This window comes from Leptinotarsa decemlineata, unplaced genomic scaffold (genome assembly GCF_025532065.1).
Source record: "Leptinotarsa decemlineata unplaced genomic scaffold, Ldec_3_MD MMD2_tig00026282_RagTag_RagTag, whole genome shotgun sequence".
Lineage (NCBI taxonomy): Eukaryota > Metazoa > Arthropoda > Insecta > Coleoptera > Chrysomelidae > Leptinotarsa > Leptinotarsa decemlineata.
The window spans coordinates 9,232,892-9,241,294 of NW_027412668.1; the positions used below are offsets into that span (position 1 = coordinate 9,232,892).

Here is an 8,403-nt window from a genome sequence, read left to right on the forward strand (position 1 = left end):
TATTTAAAACTAAATAGTCATGCTGATTTTATTTGTAAAAAAATATCTAAAAACCTTTTTTTTCTCTCTCGTATATGTAAAAAAGTATCTATTAATGCTAGGTTGACTATTTTTAAAAGCCTAATACACCCTCATTTTGATTATTGTACAACATTACTTTTTCTACTTGGTAAAAATAAAATAGCGCAATTGCAAATGCTTCAAAATCCGGGCATGCGATTAATATTGGGATGTAGCCGTTACTCAGCAATTAAATCGATGTTACAGTGTCTAAACTGGTTTTCAGTTGAAGAACGTATATTATATATGACTATGATCTTTATATTTAAGTTGCATAAAGGATTGCTACCCAATTACTTTCAAAAATTCTTATTGAGAAATAATGAAGTTCATGATTACAATACGAGAAGAAATAACAATTTTTACATTAATAAAACTAACACTAAATTTGGAATGAATAGTATATTTCATAAAGGCTTGAACGATTTTAATAAACTACCACAATTTGTAAAAGAATCTAATTCAATAAACCAATTTAAGTCATCATTAAAGAAGTATATGAGTGATAGCTCATTATGATATTTGTTATTATTTTTAATTTTTTAATGTGAACTAACCTGATAATCTATAGATATGTATATATATTTGGTTTTCCTTGAAAGGTACTTTGAAATGTTACTATATTTACATAGTTAATGTCGTGAGATATTTATGAATTTGTAATTTTTCTTTTTTTGTATATTAGGCTTGCCTAATTAATAAATAAATACAATACAATACATTTTTCGAAATATAAAAAGTTGAAACAATTTTTAACGAAAACTCATCTTATAACTTCAACTATTTGCTTTTCAAATGATTCGTTTTTTTTACCAATTGTATAAGAATGTTTCAAACTCCAGAACTTCAACACTGTTAACAACGCGCATTTCATCAACCAAAATGGTGTATTCAAGAGATGACAAAGACTAGTTTCTATCATTGAACATGTCTTTTTTGTATCAAACAGGGTACATTTTCACTTTTCTTTTAAGATGAACATCAATGATTTTTTGGTAAAAATTGATGGGAAATACACTCGTGAAAACGTGCCCAGCGACACTAGACTTCTCTCGTCTTAGAATCAGATATGTGTTCTATTTGTGCTCTTTGAAACGTGTTTCCATGGCTCACCCAGTCTGACCGATATATTGTTCCTCAGTTCATATATCCTCGACTTTCAATTTTTCAACATCTTGTCGTCAGGGTTACCTTTTGTTGAAGTGAGCAAGCAGTGAAGAAGCGGAAGATTCATTAAAAAATTTCTGAATTCACGGATACCTACTACTTTTCGGTATATTTCTGATATTTTCCTCAACATCGTTTCTAAATTCACTCAAGGTTTACGTAACGAGCATATGATCAAGAAAGTTCAGTCTTGATAATTTGCACTGTGAACAATTATGTGAGCTATATTTTCAAAAATATTAGATTATCCTCACAGTCATCAAATTCTATACCATGATTTCTTCTCATTACTGGAGGATAAGAAATAGGAACTTCTCGTTGTTTTCAATTTTATATGCAAACCTAATATTCACAGAGAAGTTAAAAGTCGAAACAAAATTACCTACAATAGATTTCTTCGTATCAGACACATTTCCATAAATATTAACCTCAATTCATCTTTCTGGAATAATTGATGGTGGATTGGTAAATTTCGGGAATTGGGTCGATTCAAACAATAAGAGGCATAGTGGAAATTTCGATAAGGCTATATTAGTACAACCAAAATAGCCGCTACGACGGACGAGAGTCATAAAGTGATAAACGAATTTCAGAACGCACAGATTTCATTCTTATAAGATTCTGTCAGTGCAGGAACTGAATGGAGACGTCTATGATTATTGTTTGCACTGTATTGTCTTTTTTGATGTGCGTTTTCCATGCGAGTGAACTTCCTTTTTGAATGCTGTAGATAATCGACGCAACCGTCATTACTCGGTCAATGGAAATTAAAAAGTTGTTCACGCGGCATACGTATGAAACGGTCAAAAGTTGAACAAGTGGATTGATATTTTTGTGAATTTTGAACCTGGGTCCATTTCTCCATATTAAGATTTCAATGCACTATTTGTACTTGGATTACTTCAAAATGCTACTGAATTAACTATTTCTAATATCACACATTATGGCCTATAAAACAGTAAAAAAAAGATGTTTCAACAAAGCGATGTTTCTTCAACTTTTTAGCAGAATGTGCGTAATTATCTAGTTGAGAGGTTTCGCAGTCGGTGGATAGAACGAAGTGACCTCCTAGATCATCCAAATTATGGCCAGTAGGTTTTTTTATGAACACATATAGAGAATGGTGTGTTTTTTGAGCTACATAACATATAGGATTGTCTGCGACATCGAATCATCAATTTATAGAGCAGAATAATACTGCAAGTTCTTCCAAATGTATCACAACGTTTAGAAGATACATGTTTCATCATGCAAGGGCTTTCTCAGGCATGTCCACTACTGTATGATTACTGCTGAAAAAATTATTGTAGAGTGGAACATTCTCGATTTATTTCAATTGTTCAGTTTCCTTTGTATACTTTGTATACATTGAATGATCAGAAAGAAGAAGATGATTCTCATCTTTCCAATATCCGTATACATTTGACAACAGTGCATTCATTTTTTTCAATAATTTTTTGGAATACTACTAATAAAGTTAATGAAAAGACCTTGGAAAAAGTGTCATTGATTTGCATTTGAGGAAATTATATTTTTGTATAGAATAAAAGAGAAAGTGGCAATTTGGTATGCAGTATGAGATTGTGAGAAAAATATCATTTTCAAAGTCCATATTATCGAAGAGGAGTTTTCGACAAAGCCTTTTCTTCTACTTTGAATCCCCATAAGTGGACGTATAGCTATATTTTCACTTCAAATTCGTGATCAGCAGACAGAAACACGCATGTCTGATGATTTTTTTAAGGCACATGTTGTGAATCCGAATTTTTTTAAAAATATGTAGTATAGGTCATCTCACTTTTTGAATCAGAACTTTTACAGAATTATTCAAATAATGTTTTCGGGCAATCAGGAATCAAAATTCACTAACCAATATTGAAATTTTCAGAATATTACCATGTCAAACCCAAAACACAACCATGTTGAAATGAAAAACAGATTTAGCTGACACTTCCCCATTCGTTATAAGGTTTTCTTCATTTGATGTCAATACAAAGATCTCTTGTGATGATTTTTTCTTTACCGTAGCAGGCCTGGTCAGACCCTATCCCCCGAAGCCCCGATACATTCAGGAGGGCGCGCCAGCATTATCAACCAACGGCCACTACCCACACCGTGGGATGAGTGATCATTGGGTCCGAAAATCATGTGCCCTGAGCAAGCGCAGTGAGCCAAGAATGACAGCCTTCATTATCATTATCTTATTAATATTATCATTATCATTGATATTGGGAATAAAAAAATCCTATAAGAAATACATAGGATTTATATTTCACATTTATGTATTGATACTTTGAACTAATTTTCAGAGACAAATGTGGAAACTTATTTTCACAGATGAATTCAATAGAACAATCAATTGAATACTTCCAACTTAACTTTGTAATGAAATATATTGTTGAAAGTTTCTTCCCGAGTAAAACCTCTTCTCGAGTAGAAACCCAGTAGGCTCTGTATTTCAATTTGCGGTCTCAGTATAGTAAGTTGATAGTTCCGAATAGCCCCAAGTTTGAATGTAAATTCCGTAAATTGGGTGAATCATGCAGTTGAAAACCGCGGTTCATTTCTGTTGCAGCGTCGTCTTGACTACCGTTTATTCGGATTATTGCTCATAATTGTTGAAGTTTTCCTCTGGAATTTGAGTTACATTCAACTTTTGCAGCGATTATTAGACTATGTGGTTTCATTCGAAGAATATTTCTCATTTCAACTCATTCATTATACTTTTTGAATATTGAATATTGAATATTGAACCAGTTCAATAAGCGTAGTTCTTCATCTCCATACAATAAACATGTGGGAAACTCCCAAAGAAATGGAGAAAGCAATTGAAAAATGATTTTTTTTGAAAATGTCTACCGTTTCAATTCAATTCAATTGTTTGTTCATTTTCAGGTTATGATTCAATATTGAATGCAACTAAGAAATTGAGAAAAACCTAGCATTTATACACTCATCAATGTTTTCGTCAATATTCCAACTGATCCTTGTAGAGTTACCGAGAGAAATGGCTGACGTAAAGAATATTATGGAACTGTAGGTGCCGCCAACTACAGAAATAACCAGAGAAACAATATTAGGTCACGATAGATACAAAAAATGCAATTCCACTGGGTCAAAAGTTTTCAATCGACCTGGAGGAATACAGAGAGAAGTCCTTGCCCTCCTCTACAATTATAACAATGATTCTCCGTCACTCTTATGTATGATTGATGACTTGTTCATTTTATGGTAATTAATGATCACTTCAAAGAAATGAATGAAAATACTTTTGTCTAATTACCACTAGTTGATTTTATTTATACGACCGGTTTCGGGTTTGACCCCATTATCAATTATAAAACTGGGATGTGAAGTTTGAAAACTCGGTTATATCAGGAGTTTTCAGGTAAGATGTAAGGACAGGTATTTGATAGACTAGTAGTTGGGCAAAACAGAATGCCAACAAGAAAGGAGACCTACATAAATCGAGTTGCTCATTTAGGGGTATATATTCCTCGTTTTCAATTTATTTCTTAATTTCCATGGCTTCCAGCAAAATCATTTCCTTTCCTTTATTACATACTAGCTTTTACTTGCGGCTTTGGTCGCATTTATGCCATTGAATGAGTGTCAGTACAATAATAGAAATGAATCCTATGAGAACTATATTCCAGTGCTTGGCTGGGATTATCAATTTTTAAAAACAATTATCTAACCTACCCTAAACTAACCTAACTTAACCTAACCTAACCTTACCTATCCTTACCTGACCTATCCTAACTTAACCTAACACAACCTAACCTAACCTGACCTATCCTAGCCTACTCTACTCTACTCTATTCTACTCTACTCTACTCAACCCTATCCTACTCTAACCTAACCTAGCCTAACCTTACCTAACCTAACCTAACCTGATCTATCCTAACCTAACCTGATCTATCCTAACCTAAGCTAACATAAACTAACATAACATAACCTAAACTAAGTTAACCTAACCTAACCAACAAAGTAGCTAGATTTTGAGATTTGTTTTGACAAACAACTTTTTTATATTACATAAAAAATGTGTTTTTTAATAAAATGTATCCTTTGTTACTTCTAATACCTACCTCCAAGAACATATGTACAAAATTTCATGATGATCGGTTGAGTAGTTTTCGCGTGAAACCGTAACATACAAACTTACATTCGCATTCATAATATTAGTAGGGAAGTAGGGATGTGAAGGATTTTGAGGTTATCTTTATTCATCTTGTATTTTGATTCTTGAAAATGTTCATATATTGTGTTTTTTTGTCCAAACAGACGTGTTCACGCAGCCTTATGTCAAAATTTCTACCGCTTTGGCCTGTATATACTGCAGAGCATTCGCCAAAGTCTATTCTATATATACCTGATTTTTTCATTCTATCCCGTTTGAGTTTTGCATTAAAAAGGGTTCTGTCTAATTTATTATCACTTATGAAAGCTGTTGATCAACTAGTGGTAATTAGACGAGAGTGTTTTTATTATTTTCATCAAAGTGGTCCTTCATTCTTCCTATCGGACACGATCAAAAACAATAGTTATAAGCAGACTAACATCAAGTGGGGCATGAGGAAACCAAAGAAGTGGAAATGGATGCCGTATACGAACCCAGCTCGGACGAATAACGCAACCCTGCACCCCCGGAGAAGATCGACTGATGATCCAAAATAATATCCATTCGCTAAATTCAACAAGAAAGTGGACATTGTATTTTATAAAGATGCAAAATACCAGCAGAAGAAGATTTCGATCATCCAATAGATATGGGAAACAGGTTTGATATGAGGTTTATTGTATTGGCAGATCGCTACGATTCAGAGCAGCTGAAAAAGTGGTACGAACGGAAGCCAGAACAGATCGAAGAGGAGCAATTTCTGCTGGGAGAATTGGAGGAAATAGAGGCTCCCAAGAGGAACGTGGAAGAAAAACTCAGAATCTACAGGAATTATTCAGTCAAGCCGATAATCAAAATGAAACTATTCAGAAGACTGATAAAAAGTTATCGAAGAAAAATTGCGATTCCGTTGAGGCCTTCTAGGACCTATAAAAAACTAAAGGCGTCGAACAGATGCTTCAAAAATTGGGACTGGAGTTGAACCCGTTTCCATCTGAAATAAGGAGCGATATGGTGTTACTGATGGAAAGTGAAGCTGCTTTGGCAACTTATGAATACGAGCAGCGTTTCTAAGCTCAAAACTCAGGAAATAGTCTGTCCATCCCGCTGCAATTGTTGTCTAACACAGAAACTGACAATTCCTGTGATTTCCACTGGGAAAATCATCGACGTTGTGTGATCTCCGGGGACGCATTTCGGCACCTAGCTGAGTGGAATGCGTTTTTAAAGAACGTTTCAATCGATCGATCATTAAAACAAGTTATAACATAATCAACTTTGACGATGTTACGACAGTCTATGGGAGTAACTTGATATTGATTCGAATCATTTCAACATATGGACTGATGATTGCAAATCAAGAAGTGATGTGAGCTGATGAAATATATGCATACGGATATTCGGGACATTGATACAAATATTTTTTTCAATAAAGTACCCTGGCAGCGTTTTCGCAACCTGCTTTTCAGTTACCTCCGATGACAGCATGATTGAAAAAGGGATTGTAAAAATTCACTCAATTCTTCTGTTTCGTATACACAACACGCTATTTTGGGAAGCTCAAGCAATATGCTGATGCAAATAAGTAGGTATTGGTAGATCGATAGAGATGTAGAATAATGACTTCTTTTCATTCTCTGTTTTCGAGTAAATTCATTTTATTTATAATACTCACTACACAAAATATGAAAACGAGTCATTTCAAAAATTCAATTTTTTTTCATGAGAAATCAAATGAAAGATTTTTACGAACAGACTGCCAAAGCAATCCGTGGAATAGGGTTGTCTTTTCAAATCTGACAATGCGCAATATGAATAATGTATTCGGTTATATAATTGAAAATGTGGATAGATATCCAGACAGAATACGAATACATTATTTCTTATAGACGGCTGCTCAATTCCAGTAGCAGAAGAGAACACGTACATATGAATGTTCTGGAAAACTTATTTAATATTCCAGCTGTAGCATTCGGCAGGAATGTGTCTTCTGCTTTCAATCAGTAGCTATGTATAGAACGTAAGTTGGTTGTAGAGAAATATTTTAACTGTCTGGAGGTAAGAAACCATCTTATATTATGAAAAAACCCGATTTGATAAATATGTATAGATGGGGTCATAGACTGGGTTGAATTGATGTGCAGTTTTGTTTTGGCTATCACATATTCTTGAATACTCTGAGGAAAACTGAGAATCTGTGAAATACTAATTCCTATGGACATTTCTCTGGGTTTTTGAAATCTTCATAGAAAATGACTTTCAGCCGAATTGCATAAAATAGTCTCAATAGTTCTTTGTATGTTCTTGTGATGCACGGTTTGGAATCTTTGGTTTAGTAATGAGTATTACTGGAGTTTTTTCTCGACACCAAACCGTCATTTCAACACCTCGATACGTGTTTCGATCCCCAAGTAATCATTTCCAAGAGAAATATCGAAGTAATCATACTTACAAAACTATCCTTATTTATACCATAGATACACGTTCTAGGTACCTGCGTCTCAAGTTAATTTCACAATATTGCCTTATCTACTTGTTTTAAATTGATTTTATCATGTGTCCCTATGTAATAGTCAGGTAAATATAATAAATAAAATATTATTCTAACAAGCTATATAGTATACGATTAGGTATTGGTCCATCATCGTTATTCATAATATTATTACGTTTACTTATTTAGACACACTCATAGGCATCTAGATGCCTGTTGTAAACTTGTCTAACTAATCTTAATGAACTGAAGTCTATTGAATAGTTTTGTTGCAAACTATGTTAGGCGACTGCTGATTTTTCAGATCTTCCATATTTAAAGTGTGCTAAGTGTTCCTTATATATCATTTCAATTGATTTTTTTGTATGTCCATAATATTCTGCATCGCAGTCCTTACATTAAACTTCGTTATTTCCAGACTTTTTCGAATTCTTGACTTTGTCTTTTGGACTTCCTAAAAGGCTCTGTAGCGTATGACCTGTTTTGAAAACCACCTTCATACCTAGATCCTTGAAAATCTTTTCAAAGTTCTTCGTGTGTTGGTGGTTTGGAACTGAGGTTT

At 33.8% G+C, this 8,403-nt stretch overlaps 1 pseudogene; it reads left to right on the forward strand.

Moving 5' to 3' along the window:
- The first annotated feature begins 4,234 nt into the window (after nucleotides 1–4,234).
- On the forward strand, nucleotides 4,235–6,622 carry LOC111510962 (DNA methyltransferase 1-associated protein 1-like; annotated as a pseudogene).
- Nucleotides 6,623–8,403: the final 1,781 nt, after the last annotated feature.